Source organism: Aquarana catesbeiana, linkage group LG02, assembly GCF_042186555.1.
Source record: "Aquarana catesbeiana isolate 2022-GZ linkage group LG02, ASM4218655v1, whole genome shotgun sequence".
NCBI classification, from domain to species: domain Eukaryota; kingdom Metazoa; phylum Chordata; class Amphibia; order Anura; family Ranidae; genus Aquarana; species Aquarana catesbeiana.
In genome coordinates this window covers 91,877,623-91,899,630 of record NC_133325.1, presented here as the reverse complement: position 1 = coordinate 91,899,630, position 22,008 = coordinate 91,877,623, and the positions used below count along the sequence as shown (strand labels likewise).

Sequence of the window (22,008 nt, the reverse complement as noted above, 5' to 3'; positions counted from 1 at the left end):
GTAACTGAGGAGGTTTTTTCCTCAACTATCAGTGGATTAGAGGAAAGGTTAGTGACTTTAATCGCATCTTCACAGAGTGGAAGAAAGTGCATTAGGTCACAGTAGAGGAAACACACATGAATTGGAGTCAGCCGTACACCCCAGTAAATTGTAAAGAAAGGATTGGAACGTTCCCCAGGGGGCTTTTAAGCTGCATAATAATGTATGGATCATATAAGAGTATATTAAAATCATTTATTAATACAAACCGTAACATACAGACTAATCGTCAATTGTGCAAAAGAATATGTACTCTGGTTACAGGCATGTCTCAAAGAGTGTTATATCTAGGTATGGAAAATACAGTACATTTCAGATATTAAAAATTAATTGATATCCACATGCATACCCCGACGCGTTTCGACCAATGATGCGGTCTTCTTCACTGGATTTGTATTCTAGTGAAATACATCAAAGGAAAAGATTTTATTATTCCAACACTTTATAGCGCACTAGCATCTATGTATAAAAATGGTCTGTTAGTATAGTTACCACTTAAAAAATGGATTCCAAAAAAGTGCCACATATCCAGAGATTCCTAAGTAGAAACACTAATTCAGGGGTCCTCATTGGTCAATTCCCACCCCTCCAGACGGGTGCCAACACCAGGAGGCTTGCAAGGAGTCACACGTAATTGAAACAATGGAGGGGGAGGGGATGGAAGGCACCTGGAATATATTCCAATAAATGGTTGAGTATTTATATTTATTTAATAGTAATCATAATCCCCAATAGGCTCATCCCCACCTATATATCCAGATGTGTTGGTTCTTAATTAAATATATATTATATTAAAAGAATACAGTTCTATTGAGATGCAATGTGTTGTTGCTAATGTATCCTAATTATTGTGGCATATTGTGAAATAAATAGCGTAATCTTAACAAAGAATGTGTTAGGGTGTGATGGTTCATAAATCATAAACCATGAAAGTGAGATGGGTAGGTGCATCTGTATAGAAGTAAACAGTGAATGTGTGTGTATGGGTACTAAAAGCCTGTGTGTGGATATGTGACTGTATGAGGATATGTTTGTGAAGAACAAATAACACAAACCAGGCCAAAAGACAAAACAAAAACAAAACAAAAAAAAACAAAACAAGGAAGGCAAAAAACAATGAGCTGTGAAAAAATGAATAAGACTATGTGAGCAAATTATGATGTGTCCTGTGAGTGAATTAGTGAATAATTTTGAAATAATTTTTGAATCAGTGTGACGTTGCCTAGTGTGTGGTCCAACTAGTATAACCTCTTAATGGGTATGTAATAAAGTAAAGGAGTGATTAAAAGAACTTCAATGCTCAATTAACAATTATCGAGAGTGCACTTGAATTATGTGCACTGATACATAGGTTAGTCTAGTATACTGGATATTGTACTTACATTTAATCTGAGTCCTTCCAATGTATATGTGTGGGGAGTTAGCCTGGGATCCACTCGAGATCCCCAGGAAGTGGGGTGCTTGAGTAGTATCTAAGCTAATTGATGACAGGTGTCGTTCCAAACACTCCACCCCCTCCCTGTTCCCACCGCCGCTGGCGGTCATCGTGTTACTCCCTCGGCGTTCTTGTGAGCCGAGGCTCCGGTCATTGGAGTCACCACTGTCGTAATCGCCTGATGTCACGGCGCCGCACGCACATGGGGCCAAAGCCTCCGGTGCGCGCCGCGTCGTTGAACGTCCAATGGAGATCAAAGAACGCCGCCGGCACGGTGATGCTCCCTCTGGTGGACGAGATGTTGCAAGTCCTACCATGTATGAGAGCATATAAAGAGGGAGGACCGTGAGGGACTCCCACACGTTTCCCCACCGTGCCGGGAAGCCTGAATTGAAGCCTGAATTGAAGCCGGCATCCTCCTTGTCTTTTGGCCTGGTTTGTGTTGTTTATTTGTTCTTCACACACCTATCCTCACACATTCACATATCACTTTTCCACACACAGGCTTTTACTACCCATACACACACACATTCACTGTTTACTTCTATACAGATGCACCTACCCATCTCACTTTCGTGGTTTTTGATTTATGAACTATCACACCCTAACACGTTATTTGTTAAGACTACGCTATTTATTTCACTCATGATATTTTCATTGGCATGAGATTGCCACAATAATTAGGATACATTAGCAACAACACATTGCATCTCAATAGAACTGTATTCTTTTAATATAATATATATTTAATTAAGAACCAACACATCTTGATATATAGGTGGGGATGAGCCTATTGGGGATTATGATTACTATTAAATATAAATACTCAACCATTTATTGGAATATATTCCAGGTGCCTTCCATCCCCCCCCCCCCCATTGTTTCAATTACGTGTGACTCCTTAAAAGCCTCCTGGTGTTGGCACCCGTCTGGAGGGGTGGGAATTGACCAATGAGGTCCCTTGAATTAGTGTTTCTACTTAAGTATCTCTGGATATGTGGCACTCTTTTTGGAATCCATTTTTTAAGGGTTAACTATACTAACAGACTATTTTTATACATAGATGCTAGTGCGCTATAAAGTGTTGGAATAATAAAATCTTTTCTTTGATGTATTTCACTAGAATACAAATCCCCTGAAGAAGACCGCATCATTGGTCGAAATGCGTTGGGGTCTGCATGTGGATATCAATTAATTTTTAATATCTGAAATGTACTGTATTTTCCATACCTAGATATAACACTCTTTGAGACATGCCTGTAACCAGAGTAGATATTCTTCTGCACAATTGACGATTAGTCTGTATGTTACGGTTTGTATTAATAAATGATTTTAATATACTCTTATTATATGATCCATACATTTTTATGCCGCTTAAAAGCCCCCCTGGGGAACTTTCCAATCCTTTCTTTACAAAAGTGCATTAGGTCACCTTCTACCACCCAGGATCCTCAAACAGAGGAACAGTGGGAGGGGGAAAATTAATCCCCTCAGGGGACCATGGAGAGACTGACTCCTCTTCTGAGGGATCAAGTGTGGAAGGACCTTCTTCAGCTTCACATGGTTCTTCAGCTTCACATGCTCCTCAAGCCTTGCGTGCCTTTCCTGTACATTCATTGCTGGAAAAGCTTATATATTCTGAGTGGGCTCACCCAGATAAGCATTTTTTCCCTCCTAAAAAGTTTTTAACACTTTATCTTATGGAGGAAAAATTCACGTAGAATCTTATGATTGAAAAGTTGGTCAGCCGAAGCGCCATGCAAAAAGCTCTTGGCTGGTTTTCCTTTCTGTGGGAAAAGCTGTTTTTGGGATGATTTGGACAAATCTATCCAAACAATATCAAGTGGGAAAAGTACCCTTTTGCCAGTTAAGGAAAGGAGTAAACGTCCCTCATTAAACGGGCTCTTTCTCCAGTGCCAGAGGTGTCAGCCTCCAGGCAGTCGCGATGGCCTCCACCATCAGGTTTAGGAGATAAACCCTGGGGTCAACCCCAGGGACAAAAGAAATCCTGGGGGAGGAAACCCACAAGACAAAACGCTAAAGCCTCTTTATGAAGGGGTGCCCCCGCTCATTTGAATGGGGGGAAGACTTCTGCAGTTCTCAAGGTTCTGGCAGGAAGAATTTCGAGACAGATGGGTGGTCTCCACAATAGCTCTAGGTTACAAACTAGAGTTTCGAGAATTTCCGTCTCCTCGTTTTCCTCAGGTCAAATGTCCCCAAAGATCCAGAGAAAAAGAAGTCTCTCTTTCTAGCGTTAAACCGTCTTTTGTCACAAAAATTTATCATGATGGTCCCCATGGAAGAGCAGGGGTTGGGGTTTTGTTCAAAGCTTTTCATGGTGCCAAAACCAAATGGAGATGTCAGGCCCATTCTAGATCTGAAAGTTCTAAACCGGTTCCTGAAAATTCTCTCTTTTTGCATGCAATCAATCCAATCAGTAGTCTCCGTCCTACAAGGATGAGAACTGGCATCAATCGACATCAAGGATGTATACCTGCATGTACCTATTTTCCCTGCTCACCAGAAATATCTGTGTTTCGAAGTAGAAAAACTTCATTTTCAGTTTGTAGCCTTGCCTTTCGGTCTAGCTACTGCACCTCGGGTGTTTACAAAACTTCTGGCCCTTCCTCTGGCCAGATTAAGGACTTAAGGTATAACGATAATAGCATACCTAGATGACTTGCTCTTGATAGACCGGTCGGTAACCCGCCTGGACCACAGCATGGTCACCACAGTCAACTACCTGGAATACCTAGGTTAGGTCCTCAACCTAGAGAAATCTTCTTTTAAAACCAGTAAGAAGATTAGAGTACTTGGGTCTGATTATAGATATAGCCCAGAAGAGGGTGTTCTTACCCCAGGCAAAAATCTGCGCCATAAAGGAGCTGGTTCAGGTGGTCAAGGCAGAGAAGGGTCCTTCTATCCGACTTTTTGTATGAGGTTGTTGGGGAAGATTGTGGCTTCATTCGCAGTTGGTCCCTATGCTCAGTTTCATTCAAGACTGCTGCAAAACAGTATCCTGTCGGCTTGAAACAAGAGGATCCAAGCGCTAGATTTTCCGATGCGTTTGTCGCCAAAAGTGCGTCAGAGCCTCAGTTGGTGGAGGATACCCAAGAATCTGCAGAAGGGCAAATCCTTCTTACCAGTTATCTGGAAGGTGGTAACAACAGATGCCAGCCTTTCAGGTTGGGGAGCAGTCCTGGAAGAGACGTTGGTCCAAGGAAAATGGTCCAGAACCGAAAGGACTTTGCCCATCAGCGTCTTAGAGATTCGGGCAGCGTACCTAGCCCTAAGGGCCTGGACATTCAGGTTGCGGAATTCTCCTGTCAGTATTCAATCCGACAATGCCACGGCAGTGGCTTATATCAATCACCAGGGGGCACCAGAAGTCAGGCAGCCCAGGGAGAGAGAAACCAGATCTTAAGCTGGGCAGAAAAGCATGTGCCGTGCATATCGGCAATCTTCATTCCAGGAGTAGAGACCTGGCAGGCGGACTACTTAGTTGCCAGCAGTTGTTCCCAGGGGAATGATCCATAGTTACATAGTTGAGTGGAGAAGTAGTAAAGCCCTGTACATTTTAATTTTTTTATTTTTTTAAATTTTTTTTGGGATCTGTAACTATGATGTGGAGATAGAACCCCATTTTGTACTGGTGATCATTCTTGCTGTGACTGAAAGCAATGGGAAATCCAAAATGTTACAGTTGTCACCAGTCAGGTGGTGAAGGAAATCTTTAGATGGGGTCACTTGTTCTCGTGACAACTGTAAGAGGTGATTTCCACTCACTATGGAGAGTTTGGAGAGGTTTCCTTTCACGTCACAATCTCGGCAATAACACAGAGGCAGCAAAAAAAAAAACCTGACAGTTTTTTAAACCGTTTCGTACTCCATCCAAAGCTATAAAAGTTTTTATGTCACTCTTACAGCACAAAGACAAAAGGAATATGTGCACATTTAGTGATTTATTAATGCATTTGGGTGATTTACCAAAACTAGAGAGTGCAAAATCTGGTGCAGCTGTGCATGGTAGCCAATCAGCTTCTAAATTCAACTTGTTCAATTAAGCTTTGAAAATAAAACCTGGAACCTGATTGGTTTCTATGCACAGCTGCACCAGGTTTTGCTGTCTCCAGTTTTAGTAAATCAACCCCATTATGTTTTGGGGATTTTTATGCCTAAAAGGTGAAATCCACTCTTTGCTTTTCCATGAGGCATTAACGTAAAGTTTATTTGTGCTGTATCTTGAATATTCAGGGCAAACAGCTAGCAATATGAAACTTTAAAGCTATAGTAAACCGCAAAAACAAAACAAAAAACAAAACAACTTCTTACAAGTTAAGAGTATAGTGTGCTAATATACATTGCTTACTAGCACATTATGAAAGACTTGCCTTAAAACGAAGCCCTCGAGCGGTGCTCTGACAAGGCTTTTATCTTTACTTGGTCTTCCTTCCAGGTTCGCGGGCTGCAGGCGTTTGAATAGTCGTGATGACGTTGCCCCTGTGCGCACACCATCCATTGAGAGTTCAGTGGGCATGCGACATCACAGCCAAAGTAAATCTCTCCTAAATGGTATATGGTTAGGAGATATTTACTGTACCTTGGCTATGATGAAGTCACGGCCGATCACAGGTGGTACTGCCCCACTTTGCATGGCGCATGCGCGCGATCTCGAGCGCACTGCGTGTGCATGTCGTTGGTGCCGTGTTCCCGGGAACACTGCTCATCACCAACGCTGGTAAACAGCCATTGTCCGGCGGCTGTTTACCACGCGATCGGCTGTGAAAGGATCACTAAATGTCATTAAACCGCTGTAACGAGAGGTTACCGGGTTCTTCTCCTCACACACCGATCGTGTGTGAGGAGATTGCAGGAACATCTCGTTACCTCTTACAGTGCACACCAATCACACACTGATTGCCCCCCCCCAATAAAGAGGACCTGTCACCACCCATCAAAGTACCTGTCACAGTTCATCTGAGTACCTATCAGTCCATATGAGTACCTGTCACAGTCCATCTGAGTACCCGAGTACCTGTCACAGTCCATCTGAGTACCCAAGTACTTGCCACAGTCCATCTGAGTACCCGTCACCAGGCCATCAGAGTACCCGTCACCAGGCCATCAGAGTACCCGTCACCAGGCCATCAGAGTACCCGAGTACCTATTTGCAGCCCATGCCTCATAGAATATACGTTGGGGTGTTTGCTTTCCAAAATGGGGTCATTTTGTGGGTAATTCCACTGTCCTGGTGCTCAAGGACCTTCAAAAGTGTGGTAGGTAGGAATGAAATGAGACGTGTAATTTATGCTCCTTGAACGTCTGAAGGTACTACTTCAATGTTGGGCCTCTGTATGTGGCCAGGCTGTGTAAAAGTCTCACACATGTTCCAAAATGGGGTCATTTTGTGGGCAGTTCCATTGTCCTGGTGCTCCAGGGCCTTCAAAAGTGTAATGCCCCGTACACACGGTCGGATTTTCCGATGGAAAATGTCCGATCGGAGCGTGTTGTCGGAAATTCCGACCATGTGTGGGCTCCATCGGACATTTTCCATCGGATTTTCCGACATACAAAGTTGGAGAGCAGGAGATAAAATTTTCCAACAACAAAATCCATTGTCGGAAATTCCGATCGTGTGTACACAAATCCGACGGACAAAGTGCCACGCATGCTCAGAATAAATAAAGAGATGAAAGCTATTGGCCACTGCCCCGTTTATAGTCCCGACGTACGTGTTTTACGTCACCGCGTTCAGAACGATTGGATTTTCCGACAACTTTGTGTGACCGTGTGTATGCAAGACAAGTTTGAGCCAACATCCGTCGGAAAAAATCCTAGGATTTTGTTGTCGGAATGTCCGAACAAAGTCCGACCGTGTGTACGCCCTATAACAGGTTGAGAAATGAGATGTGTCATTTATGCTCGGAGAATGCCTGAAGGTGCTGCTTCAATGTTGGGCCTTTGTATGTGGCCAGACTGTAAAAGTCTGACACCTGTGGTATCGCCATACTCGGGAAGAGTAGCAGAATGTATTTTGGGGTGTCATTTTTTGTATGCATATGCTGTGTGTGAGAAATAACCTGATAATTTGACAATTTTGTAAAAAAAAAAAAAAAAAAATCTTCATTTTGCAAAGAATTGTGGGAAAAAAATTACAACTTAAAAAACTCACCATGCTGCTTACTTAATACCTTGGAATGTCTACTTTCTAAAAAGGGGTCATTTGAGGGTTATTTGTACTTTCCTGACTTGTTAGTGCCGATTTCACAGGGGCAACACGACTTCAGCGTGACTTTGCAAAGTGACTTCAACACGACTTCAAGTCGCCCCCAGGACAGGCGACTTTGCCTGTGTCCAATCAGAGCTAATCGGCTCTTGTGACATACAGTACCTGCCCACGAGAATGTGTTTCCAGCACAATCCCATAACGCTGGTTCTCGGCGACGGGGTACTGTACATCTGGCGCTCGCTGTAATAGGAAAAACATATTTTCCTATTGCAGCGAGCGTGAGAGGGAATTCCCATCCAGGAACATACCAAGCTCTTAGGTCTGGTATGGATGTTAAGGGGAACCCTCTACGCCGAAAGAACAGCGTGGGGTCCCCCCCAAAATCCATACCAGACCCTTATCCGAGCACGCAGCCCGACCGGTCAGGAAAGGGGGTGGGGGCGAGTGAGCGCCCCCCTCCTTAACCGTACCAGGCCGCATGCCCTCAAAATGGGGGGGTGGGTGCTTTGGGGAAGGGGGGCTCCCGGATTCCGATAAGCCCGCAGACCCCGACAACCAACGACCAGGGTTGTCGGGAAGAGGCCCTTGTCCTCATCAATATGGGGACAAGGTGCTTTGATGTGGGGGGGCCGCAGGGCGCCCCCCTCCCGTTGAAGGCATGCGGCCTGGTACGGTTCAGGAGGGTGGGCGCTCGCTCCCCACTTTCCTGACCGGCCGGGCTGCGTGCTCGGATAAGGGTTTGGTATGGATTTTGGGGGGACCTCCACACCGTTTTTTCGGCATAGGGGGTTCCCCTTAAAATCAATAGGAAAATGAATGAGGGCTGACAAGTCGGATCCCAAGTCGTTGTAGTGTGAACCGACCCTAAGGCTTGGTTCACACCACCGCGACTTGGGATCCAACTTGTCAGACCGCAAGTCGCCCCAAGTTGCTTGACATCAGAAATTCCATTACAGTTAATGAGAGCCGTCTTAATGTACACTACTGAAGTCGCTCCGACTTCAGAAAAGGTTCCTCTACTACTTCAAGGCGACTTGTACCCATAGATTTCAAAGGAAGTCGCCTCCAAGTCGGATCTCCCATCTATGTTGAAGCGACTTTACAGGAAAAGAAAATAGTTTACCCAGGCAAACCCCTCCCTCCCAGAGAGCTGATTATTCTGTGATTGGCCACAGCCAAAGTCGCCTGTCCTGGAGGCAACTTTAAGTCGCGTTGTAAGTTGCTCAAAGTCGCGCTGAAGTCGTCCCCATGTCGCCTTGTAAAGTCTCGCTGTAAGTCATGTTGCCCCAGTGTGAATCGACCCTTACTGCCGGTTCACACAGGGGCGGCACGACTTGCAGGTCGACTCACCGAGGCGACCTGCACATGACTTCAGCGGCGACTTGCAAAACGACTTCTGTATAGAAGTCAATGCAAGTCGCCTGAAGTCGCCCCAAAAATACTACAGGATCCTTTTTCTAAGTCGGAGCGATTTGCGTCGCTCCTATTAGAACAGTTCCGTAGTACAGAACGGGACAAGACTTGTCAGGCGGCTAAGTCGCCTGACAAGTTGCCCCTGTGTGAACCGGGGCTTAGGCTCGGTTCACACTGGGGCGACTTGGGATCCGACTTGTACGCCCTCAAGTCGCCCCAAGTCGCCCCAGAAATAGTTTTGATGGGAGTTAACGCTAGTGTCTTAATAGACACTACTGAAGTCGCTCCGACTTCAGAGCGTACTCCCTGTATTACTTTGATCCGACTTGGTAGGCGACCTGTACCATAGAAATCAATGGAAGTCGCCTCCAAGTCGGATCTCTCTGTAAAGTCAAGCGACTTTGCAGGGAAAACCCCTCCCTCCCCCCCTCCCTCCCAGAGAGCTGATTGGCCACAGGCGAAGTCGCCTGTCATGGAGGCGACTTCAAGTCGCCTCGTAATTTGCCGAAGTCGCGTCGGAGTTGCGTCGAAGTCGCGTCGAGGTCGCGTCGAAGCCGCCGTGCAAAGTCGCGCTAAAGTCGTGTTGCCCATGTGTGAACCGACCCTTAGTGTCTCAAGAAATGAGATTCACCTGATGTACTGAAGGCCTGATCAGATGTGATCAATTTTCAGTGATTGGCACCATAGTTTGTAGACTCTATGACTTTCACAAAGACCAAATAATATACATTAATTTGGGTTATTTTTACCAAAGATATGTAGCAGTATAAATTAGCAAAATTTTATGACAAAGAAAAAAGCATTTTTTTCACAAAATGTACAGTCTTTTTTTTTTTTTTTATTTATAGCACAAAACATAAAAAACCCACTAGTGATTAAATACCACCAAAAGAAAGCTCTATTTGTGTGAAAAAAGGACACAAGTTTTCATATGGGTACAGTGTTGCATGACTGAGTAATTGTCATTCTAATTGTGAGAGCGCTGAAAGCTGAAAATTGGTCTGGGCAGGATGAGGGTGTAAGTGTACTGTATTGAGATAGTTAAACGTGTGTGTTGTTGGGTTTTTTTTTTTTTTGTTTTGTTTTTTTTTTGTAGTTTAATTGATTCTATTTAATTTGTAACATGATAAGGTGGTCATATTGGAAAGCATTGTCTTAGGTGCAGCATACAGGTACCTGTTATTAATTTAGTCATTTACTTGATAGAAGACTGTATGCAGTGATCCGTGGGATGGGTGTTATGAAATGTAGAGAGAAACTGATCTCCATTTCCTCTCCTTCCTGCCTGGCAGCTTATCCACAAGACAAACACCAGTTGAGAGCTTTTTGCTTAGCATAGAGATAACATGCTACTCAAGCCTTATGTCCTGTGGATGTCTGTTCAGACCTGGTGCTAATAACTGGAAAAACAATAAGGTTTGTAATAGATTTTAATGTTTTATTTTTATTTTTTGTGGGATCCCAATATGAAATGTTGGTTCTGGGTTGGATGCCATTGTTTACTAGTCAGTAGAATTTGATTTTGTGTGTATGTGATGTCACTGTTCTATTCAGACTGCAGCTGTGTAGCTAAAGCGGAGCCCAGACTTGTATTACATATACCTTTTGGAAGGTTTTGTTGTATCTGTTCAATAAAAATACTTTGATCATGTCAGAATTTAGAACTGTACTGTGCACATTTCATGTGTTAATACAAGGGAGCTAATCACCCTTCCCAGTTCCTATCTTGGACTACAGAACAGTTAGACCCTATGTTGTAGTTATGATGACCTTTTGGAGGAATTCAGTAGTTTGGCAAAAGACAAAATGACAGGGTGGACACCAATTAGAAATGCTCTGCGTTGTCGGCACACAAAGAAATTAGGAGCTGAGTGCATTTCTGATGACAGGTATGTGCATGTATTGTAAAGCTGTACGGTGTGTGTTGTGTTTTTTTTTTTTGTTTTGTTTTTTTGTAATCCCTTATATACACTTTAGGCACTCCCGCTGCAGTTTTGGACACGGTTCTAGAATCGCTAACAACTCCTGAGAGTCATGATTGATCACTTTTGGGATGGAGTAGATTGCACCCTATAATCACTGCTTGTGTAGCTCACACCATAACAAGCCATTTGTTCACCTGTATTGCAATTGTGATAATGATTTGAGCTGATAAAAATGACCCGTGTGTACCTGCAGTAATGATTATCACAAAAGGCTTCTATTTATCATGTAATCTAAATTGAATAAAAGCAAAGCTTCTAAAACGCAAAAAAAAGTTTACTTGGGGTTCGGTCACATGAGCTTTAGTCTCTGAAGAGTGATCCACATTTGGGTTGCTCTTCAGAGAGCATTTGACAGTAGTGTGCTGCAACTGCATGTAGTGCATGTGGTTACGGGGCACTTACAGAGCAGCAGGGGGTTAATTCCTGCCATGGCCACAAAGCAAAGCATCACAGCTGCATCTTGTTTACACCCTCAGCTTCTGCAGCTAAAAGGAGCGGTTGTGGGGTGGTAAAAACCTCGTTGCCATGGGGTTTTATCCTCAACTGCTAGGCTAGGTTCACACCTATGCAGTGGGCATTTTCAGTTTTGAAAAAGTGCACTACAGTCTTTTTAACATGATTTCCACACATTTTTCAACTGGTGTGTTTTTTGGCAAGGGTTAGGGACTTTTTTGCCTATAGCAGGTTGCGTTTTTGGTTCCCTAGCCACTTGCCTACCTGGCACTTACACCCCCTTACTGCCCAAGCCATTTTTCAGCTTTCAGCGCTGTCGCACTTTGAATGATAATTGCGCGGTCGTGCTACACTGTACCCAAACACATTTTTATAATTTTCTTCACACAAATAGAGCTTTCTTTTGGTGGTATTTAATCGCTGCTGGGTTTTTTTATTTACAAAAAAAGACCAAACATTTTGAAAAAAAAAAGTTTTTACTTTTTTTTCCTGTCAGTAAATTTTGTAACCAAGTAGTTTTTTCGCCTTCACTGATGTGCGCTGATGAGGCGGCACTGATAGGCTGAACTGGTGGGCACTGATGAGGTGGCACTTATTGGCACTGATTAGGTGGCACTGATAAGGAGGCACTAATAAGCCGCACTGATGGGCACTGTTAGGTGGCACTGGGCACTAATAGGTGGCACTGGTGGGCACTGATAGTCAGTACTGATGGGCATTGATTGGTGGCACTGATGGGCATTACTGATGGGCTGTGATTGACAGCAGTTATAGGCATTGATGGACAGCACTGATAGGTGGCACTGACTGGCATCGCTAATGGGCACTGATGGCACTTGTGAGCAGTGGTGGGCACTGATTGCTGCCACTGGTGGGCACTGATTGCTGCCACTGGTGGGCACTGATTGCTGCCACTGGTGGGCACTGATGGCTGGCATTGGTGGGCACTGATTTGTGACACTAGTTTGCAATATTATAATCAGGGCACTGATGATCAGTTCCCTGATTACGTTCCTAGATGTCCCCTTGCGTGGAGATGCCGCTGATTGATTACCGGCACTTCCTTGTTTACATGTACTGTGATCTTTCTAGAGATCGGGGTCACGCCGTGTCCTTGTGGCGCGGCTGCGATCGCAATGCTGTGTGCCTCCGTTCTGGGACGCCGTCATGTGACAGCGTCCCAGAACGAGAGCCGCACCGTCCTGCCGTCATTTGATGGTGGCCGGGCAGCAAGCAGCTAGAGATCAGTGGAAATGCAGCGGAAACGCATCAAAGTGCAGTGCCTGAGTTTCTGTTGCGTTTTTGCTGGTTTCTCCCGCATGACAACAAACACTTCTCAAAAACACAATAGAAATGCATCAAAACGCGTGTGGTAAAATGTGAAAGGGAATCAATGCAACCTGCATGCATTTAATTTATCTATGTCTAATTAATTCCATTGAGAACTATGTTTTGTAATGTAAAAATGGCACTGTAAATTATCAATATAAATGGCAGTTAATTCCTATATGGTTGCATTAGGCTACTTTGACACTGTGGCGGGCATCGGCTGTAAAGCGACGCTAATTTTAGCGTCGCTTTACCGTTGTTTTAGCGGCGCTATTCGGCCGCTAGTGGGGCGTTTTTAACCCCCGCTAGCGGCCGAAAAAGGGTTAAAACCGCCGGCAAAATGCCAGTGCCCTATTGATTTCAATGGAGAGGGGCACTTTAGGAGCAGTGTATGCTCCTACACCGCTGCAAAGATGCTGCTTGCAGGACTTTTTTTTACCGTCCTGCAAGCGCACCGCTCCAGTGTGAAAGCACTCAGGCTTTCACACTGGAGAGGCTCTTTACAGGCGCTATGGAGGCTCTATTTTTAGCGCTGTAGTGCCTGTAAAGCACCTCAGTGTGAAAGTAGCCTTATACATACCCACTTTGAATATCTGTTCTACCTGACTTGGATTGTTGCATGTGGTTTGTTGTGCCAATGAAATGCACTTGTTCCTAAGAATTGTTTTTCTATGCCCATGCTTTAAAACGTCATTCCATAGTGCAAGCTGTTTAGAATAAGCTAATGAGCAAGCCTTTTATTGCTCCCATTGGGTAAAATTTACTTTTACAACATATCACAATGACGGAAACAAGATATGCATTCTAAATAACACATCAAAGAATTTGAATAAATACTTTACAATTGTACACTTAATGTATAACTAAGGCCTCTTTCACACATGCGGACCATTTTGTCTGTTTTTCATCCATCTGTTGACAGATGGACATCAATGTATCTCTATGGAAAAACTGATGTAAATGGATGATCATCCATTTACATCCGCTTCTGTCAACATCTGTTTTTTTTTTTTTTTGGATAAAGTGGAGAGGGATTAGAACACCTGTCCATTTTATATTGCTGGTAACAGCAAACAAACACTCTTGCGCATTAGTGTGATGACCGAGTGGTCTATAACCCAAGGGATAGTGTATCTGGCCTTGCTGCCCTCCATGTTTGGGGATATCCTAATAGTCATAAAAAGAAGAGGGCGCATCAGCCTCGTGCATTATCCAAATACAATTTATTAGTAAAAACAAGATAAAAACTACTAACAAACATGTGGAGAGTAACTGCTTGTAAAAGCCATCAAATTGTGGCAATCAGTCCTGAAACCAACAGTCTCCAGATAGCAAAGGGGAGGACATCAGGAATGCTGCTGACTGACACATTTTGAAGGAGTATCTTCCTCAGAGTCTACAGAGTAGACTCTGAGGAAGAAGGTACTCCTTTGAAATGCATTCCTGATGTCCTTGAGTGGCCCAGCAGGAGCCCAGACTTGAACCCGATTGAACATCTCTTAAGAGATCTGAAAATGGTCTGTGCACCGATGCTCCCCACCCAATCTGATGGCGTTTGAGAGGTCCTGCAAAGAAGAATGGGAGTAACTGCCCAAAATAGGTGTGCCAAGCTTGTAGCATCATACTCAAAAAGACTTGAGGCTGTAATTGGTGCCAAAGGTGCTTCAACAAAGTACTGAGCAAAAGCTGTGAATACTTGGTGAGGGAAAATGTATTTGATCCCCTGCTGGTTTTGTATGTTTGCCCGTTGACAAGAAATGATCAGTCTATAATTTTAATGGTGGGTTTATTTTAACAGTGAGAGACAGAATAACAAAAAACTCCAGAAAAAAGCATTTCAAAAAAGTTATAAATTGATTTGCATTTTAATGAGTGAAAGAAGTATTTGATCCCCTATCAAGCAGCAAGATTTCTGGCTCTCAGGTGTCTTCTATACAGGTAACGAGCTGAGATTAGGAGCACTCTCCTTAAGGCTGGGTTCACACTGGTGCGACACGACAGCCGTCCTACTTTGGATCCGACTTTGCCCTGCGACATGAAGCCGGCATGTGTCCGACTTTCAATGAACGGGGATCGGACTTGGATCCCCGCCAATGCCCGGCACTGTGTTTGGTATGAATCTTTAGGGGGAACTCTGCGCCAAATTTTAAATAAAAAACCGGCATGGGTTCCACCTCCAAGAGCATACCAGGCCCTTGGGTCTGGAAGACCTGGAGAGCGCGGAGAAGAACCGGAGAGACCCCCGAAGACGAAAGAAGACCCCCGGAGCTGTCTAATAAATTACTTTAAAAATCTGTGTAGTGTTTTTTTTTTTAATTGACACTTTTTTCCTCCAGGTGAATGGGTAGGGGTACGATGTACCCCATACTCATTCACATAGGGTGGGGGGCCGGGATCTGGGGGCCCCCTTATTAAAGGGGGCTCCCGGATTCCGATAAGCCCCCCGCCCGCAGACCCTGACTACCAACAGCCAGGGTTGTCGGGAAGAGGCCCTTGTCTTCATCAACATGGGGACAAGGTGCTTTAGGGTGGGGGGGGCCGCAGCGCGCCCCCCTCCCCAAGGCACCAACCCCCCCATGTTGAGGGCATGCGGCCTGGTACAGTTCAGGAGGGGGGCGCTCGCTCGTCCCCACCCCCATTCCTGACCAGCCGGGCTGCGTGCTCGAATAAGGGTCTGGTATGGATTGGGGGGGACCCCCACGCCGTTTTTTTCGGCGTAGGGGGTTCCCCTCAAGGTCCATACCAGACCTAAGGGCCTGGTATGCCCTTGGGGGGGGGGGGACCCATGCCGTTTTTTTATTTAAAATTTGGCGCGGAGTTCCCCCTCAAGATCATCTGAGCACAAGTCACGTGCCGAAGTCGGATCATGCGAGACGGCGATCCGACTTTGATCCGACTTCAATGATAGTCAATAGGCTGAAGTAGGATCAAAGTCGGACCAAAGTAGTACAGGGAGCATTTCTAAAGTCGGAACGACTTGTGTCGGACCAGTTAGGACGGCTCCCATGGGGAAACATTGGATTTCACACGTCATGCGACATGAGCTCCCACTGTCGGAGCGTTTGTCGGACCAGTGTGAACCCAGCCTAAAGGGAGTGCTCCTAATCTCAGCTTGTCACCTGTATTAAAGACACCTGTCCACAGAAGCAATCAATCAGATTCTAATCTCTCCACCATGGCCAAGACCAAAGAACTGTCCAAAGATGTCAGGGACAAGATTGTAGACCTACACAAGGCTGGAATGGGCTACAAGACAATCGCCAAGCTGCTTGGTGTGAGGGTGACAACAGTTGGCGCAAATGTAAGAAACCCAAAATAACTTTCAATCTCCCTCGGTCTGGGCTCAATGCAAGATCTCACCTCGTGGAGTTTCAATGATCATGAGAACGGTGAGGAATCGGCCCAGAACTACACGGGAGAATCTTGTCGATTATCTCAAGGCAGCTGGGACCATAATCACTAAGAAAACAATTGGTAACATACTATGCCGTGAAGGACTGAAATCCTGCAGCGCCCACAAGGTCCCCCTGCGCAAGAAAGCACATGTACAGGCTTGTCTGAAGTTTGCTAATGAACATCTGAATGATTCAGAGGAGAACTGGATGAAAGTGTTGTGGTCAGATGAGACCAAAATCAAGCTCTTTGGCATCAACTCAACTCGCCATGTTTGGAGGAGAAGGAATGCTGCCTATGACCCCAAGAACACCATCCCCACTGTCAAACATGGAGGTGGAAACCTTTTGCTTTGGGGGTGTTTTTCTGCTAAGAGGACAGGACAACTTCACTGCATCAAAGGGACGATGGACAAGGCTATGTACCATCAAATCTTGGGTGTGAACCTCCTTCCCTCAGCCAGGGCATTGGAAATGGGTCCTGGGTGGGTATTCCAGTATGACAACGACCCAAAACACACGGCTAAGGCAACAAAGGAGTGGCTCAAGAAGAAGCACATTAAGGTCCTGGAGTGGCCTAGCCAGTCTTCAGACCTTAATCCCATAGAAAATATGTAGAGGGAGCTGAAAGTTCAAGTTACCAAACGTCAGCCTCGAAACCTTAATGACTTGGAGAGGATCTGAAAAGAGGAATGGGACAAAATCCCTCCAGAGATGTGTGCAAACCTGGTGGCCAACTACAAGGAACGTCTGACCTCTGTGATTGCCAACAAGGGTTTTGACACCAAGTACTAAGTCATGTTTTGCGAAGGGGTCAAATACTTATCTCACTCACCGACCGGCCACTGTATATATACGTCATTAATTTAAAGATGGCTAGCTCGGTAACGGCAGCAGCTGCTGCCACAACCGAGGTATCCATCTTTAGGGCCGGCGGTTCTGTACACGATAACAGTGGTCTCTGCGGCGGGTTCGCCACGAGATCACCGTTATCGGCGGAGGGAGAGGTGCCACCCCCCCTCCCGCCGCTCTCTCGCACCCTCCACCGCTTACCGGAGCCGTCGGTAGCAGCGGAGGCGATCGGATCATTTCACTTCCTCAGTATGGAGACGAGTGAGGCTAAGATGGCCCCCACCCGTCACCATACCATAGGACGGCTGGAGCGACGTCATTACGTTAGCTCCGCCCACTTGTCTTAAAGGCACAATTTTTTTTTGTGTCATTTTTTTAAACGACTTTTTTTTGCAGTGAAATCTAAATATGAGATCTGAGGACTTTTTGACCCCAGATCTCATATTTAAGAGGACCTGTCATGCTTTTTTCTATTACAAGGGATGTTTACATTCCTTGTAATAGGAATAAAAGTGATCCAAATTTTTATTTTTTTTTTAAACAGTGAAAAAATAAATAAAATAAAGTAAAAATAAAATAAAAAAATAAAAATTTTTAAAGCGCCCTGTCCCGACGAGCTCGCGCGCAGAAGCAAACGCATACGTGAGTAGCACCCGCACATGATAACGGTGGTCAAACCACACATGTGAGGTATCGCCGCGACCGGTAGATCGAGAGTAATAATTCTAGCCCTAGACCTCCTCTGTAACGCAAAACATGCAACCTGTAGAATTTTTTAAATGTCGACCTATGGAGATTTTTAAGGGTAAAAGTTTGATGCCATTCCACGAGCGGGCTCAATTTTGAAGCGTGACATGTTGGGTATCAATTTACTTGGCATAACATTATATTTCACAATATTAAAAAAATCGGGCTAACCTTACTGTTGTCTAATTTTTTTTATTCAAAAAAGTGCTTTTTTTTCCAAAAAAAGTGCGCTTATAAGACCGCTGCGCAAATACGGTGCAAAAAAAAAAAGTATTGCGATGACTGCCATTTTATTCTCTATGGTGTTAGAAAAAAAACAATATATAATTTTTGGGGGTTCTAAGTAATTTTCTACCAAAAAAAACTGCTTTAAACATGTAAACATCTAAAATCCAAAACGAGGCTGGTCCTTAAGTGGTTACAATGCAAATCAATTTGTAACTTTTTTGAAATGCGTTTTTCTGGATTTTTTTGTTCTCTCTCACTGTTTAAAATAAACCTACCATTAAAATTATAGACCTGATCATTTCTCTTTCAGTGGGCAAAAATCAGCAGGGGATCAAATACTTTTTCCCTCACTGTATGTACATGAGATTTATTAGATTTTTTTTTTTTTTAAATAGACTTGCAAAGATTCCAAACAAACTTATTTCACGTTGTCATTATGGGGTATTGTAGAATTTTGAGGACAATAATGAATTTATTCCACTTTGGAATAAGGCTGTAACATAACAAAATGTGGAAAAAGTGAAGTGCTGTGATTACTGGCCGGATGCACTGTTTTTTTAGTTATTTAAGCAGCTGGACAGCTTATATAAGGGCAGAGGCATTGTTCGGAGTCCTGTGATCTTTTTGAAGGGTATATAATATTTGATAGCCCTGATGCTCTTCTGGGGTCCCTTGCCAGCGCTTCAGGCCTCTCATCTTCGTCGGGTGCCCCCATGGAAAGATTTCCATGGGGGCACCTATGCGTGCTTGCTCCCGAGCCCCGCTGCTGCGTCCATTGACACAGACAGCGGGACTTGGCCTCACCCCCCCACTTCTGTGTCACAGGATTTGTTTGATAGCAAAGGGAGCCAATAGCTCCTGCTGCTATCAATTTGTCCCATGAAGGAGAGAGACAGCAGCTCCGCTCGTGCACATCGCTAGAATGCATTAAAATAACCCTAATTCTTTAGAACCATTTTAATCTATCCATTTTTATATGTACTCCTACCGTGGATGCTCTGGCATATAACATTTGATAGTCTTGTAGTTGCACATTACTTAGATTACTTAGCATGCATGCCCTAAAAACCCACAAACTTTTCTTGTGGTTTTGGTTAAAGCAAGAATGTGTCAGTTTTAACTGCTGTATGTTTTCACAAGAAGTGGAAAACCTCCTTAAGATATTGGTGGCAATAAAATCCTGCCTTGCTCTGTTGGAAAATGTGTTTTTTATTGCTGTCTTTGTCCCTATTAGGAAGATTTTACTGTTCTGCCTGACAGCCATTAAATTGTAAATGAAAAGATTTTTTTTTTTGTACTTCTGTCTGACACCTGGAAAATAAATCAGTCTCCGCAGTGGCGTATCCAGGGTATGGCAGATATGGCAAGTGCCATGGGCGCCATGTGAAGGGGGCGCTCATGAGTGGCTGGGCAGCAAGGCACTTATCACATACTTGCCAGCAACAGTTACAATTTTGTTGGGACATTCCCGGGTTTTGGACCTGCGGCCGTCCCGGGTTGTTTCCAGAAAAATAATTTTTGGGCATGGATGAACTGGGCTGAGGTGTCTGACCCCCCTCTAAAAAACTTGAACCGCTCCGCTCTCACCCGGTGCCGCCCACACAGTATGCTGGGAGGGATGTAGCAGCCAGCTACGAGCTAAGTAGATAGCAGGGGAGTCCTAGCCAATCAGTGCCCTCAGAAGTGTCAGCTGACTGCCGACTGCCATCACATAACAAGAGAGATGGCTGCCGCCTGTTGCATGCTGCTGATGGTGTTGGTTCCCTCAGTCCTGAGGGCGCAGAGCTCGGAGGTGTCTGTCACCCACTCTCTGGGAGCCTCAGCACCATGCCCGGGAGGAGGGGGGACGCTGTGGCCTGTGCTGCTCTGAAAGACACCATCAAGCAGAACAGGTGAGTGATACAGGCTGACCGGGGGAGGGAGATCATAGGTAAGGTGAGGACAGGAGAAGGTGGGAGCTCATTACAGAGCTGATACCAGGAGGAGCTCCCGTTGTTTCTGACATAATGAGGATGGAGGAGTGCTCATGGCAAAGGTGATATCAGGAGATGGGTCTCTCTCTCTCACACTGTGTCACAGCTGCAGAAGTCTAAGCAGCAGCACCAGCTCACCCGTCCTGTATGCAGATCAGCCAGCACCCACACTGGTTAGAAAATTATTCCCTCACTCTTCTCTTTATCTATTTACACTGCACACAGGACAGGTGAGCATACTGATGCTTAGACTTCTGGAAGACGCTGCAAAAGTGTGACACAGTATTCCTGATGATTTGATTTGTTTGGTTTTTATATGGCCTTTCAGGATTTGGGCTGGTCAGGCTTGGATCTTCACAGACTTTTTAACCATTTATTATCTTACTAATTGTGCTTGGAAAATAGACTGTTGGTAAGCCAGAAACTGCAGTCTTTGAGCTCCTGTACCATGTCTGCAGTCTCTGACCCTCTCCTGTACCATGTCTGCAGTCTCTGACCCTCTCCTGTACCATGTCTGCAGTCTCTGACCCTCTCCTGTACCATGTCTGCAGTCTCTGACCCTCTCCTGTACCATGTCTGCAGTCTCTGACCCTCTCCTGTACCATGTCTGCAGTCTCTGACCCTCTCCTGTACCATGTCTGCAGTCTCTGACCCTCTCCTGTACCATGTCTGCAGTCTCTGACCCTCTCCTGTACCATGTCTGCAGTCTCTGACCCTCTCCTGTACCATGTCTGCAGTCTCTGACCCTCTCCTGTACCTCGTCTGCAGTCTCTGACCGTCTCCTGTACCATGTCTGCAGTCTCTGACCGTCTCGTGTACCATGTCTGCAGTCTCTGACCGTCTCGTGTACCATGTCTGCAGTCTCTGACCGTCTCGTGTACCATGTCTGCAGTCTCTGACCGTCTCCTGTACCACGTCTGCAGTCTCTGACCGTCTCCTGTACCACGTCTGCAGTCTCTGACCGTCTCCTGTACCACGTCTGCAGTCTCTGACCGTCTCCTGTACCACGTCTGCAGTCTCTGACCGTCTCCTGTACCACGTCTGCAGTCTCTGACCGTCTCCTGTACCACGTCTGCAGTCTCTGACCGTCTCCTGTACCACGTCTGCAGTCTCTGACCGTCTCCTGTACCACGTCTGCAGTCTCTGACCGTCTCCTGTACCATGCCTGCAGTCTCTGACCGTCTCCTCCTGTAATATATATATTTATATATATACACACACACAAAGACATACAGTTACACTGACATCATACAGGTATGTATGTCAGTGTATGTTAATGATTATGTGTGTGCACTGAGTGTGTGTGTGTGTCATTGTTTGTTTTTTTATGAGTTACTGTGTGCACCAATGTATTTTAATGACTGAGTGCCAGTGTTGGTATCATCAGTGATTTTTGTATCAGTGTGTGCCTGCGGACTATTGTGAGTGTGTGTGTGTGCTGAGTGTAGAAAGAGTAGAAGCAGAAAAAAAAGACTTTGAGCACATCATAGACCAGTTTGCATTAGTGAAAGCAAGGAAGGTGCAGTTGCAATTTTTATGTAGTGCCAATCCATAATTTGTTAATTGAAAGATTGAAGAGCTTAGTTTGTCATTTTGTTAGCTGTCTTTTCTGCTAAGGTTATCTGAAAGATGGGTTTCAAATTTTTTGACAGGGGCGCAGTTTCAGTGCTTGCCATAGGTGCCTTTTTTCGCTAGATACGCCTCTGAGTCTCCGTCTCAAATACAGATGTAAGAAATTTCCCAAAGCTAATTACAGGTCGCCTGAAGTTTGACAGTTGCCAGCCTGTGGGCTGCCTGGCAATTATACACTGCACACTCTGACAAACTGTGCTTTAGACGGTAGACCTAGCATCAGATACATGTACATGAAAGCTTAATAATGGGTAAACCTAGCAATACTTTTGGGTATATTAGCAGGCTGAACGAAAAATAA

At 44.9% G+C, this 22,008-nt stretch overlaps 1 protein-coding gene across 3 annotated transcripts in view; it reads left to right on the top strand.

Annotated features, from left to right (window-relative positions):
* The window catches only part of FNDC3A (fibronectin type III domain containing 3A), a 459,441-nt gene that overhangs the window by 47,925 nt on the left and 389,508 nt on the right, over nt 1-22,008 (top strand). The window contains exon 1 of one of the 3 annotated variants that reach the window (XM_073613178.1): nt 10,377-10,532. The exons of the other annotated variants lie outside the window; for them this stretch is intronic. The gene's annotated coding sequence lies outside the window, so the exon portion shown is untranslated. Of the gene's footprint in view, nt 1-10,376; nt 10,533-22,008 lie in introns of those variants that run through there. 3 annotated transcript variants of the gene reach the window in all.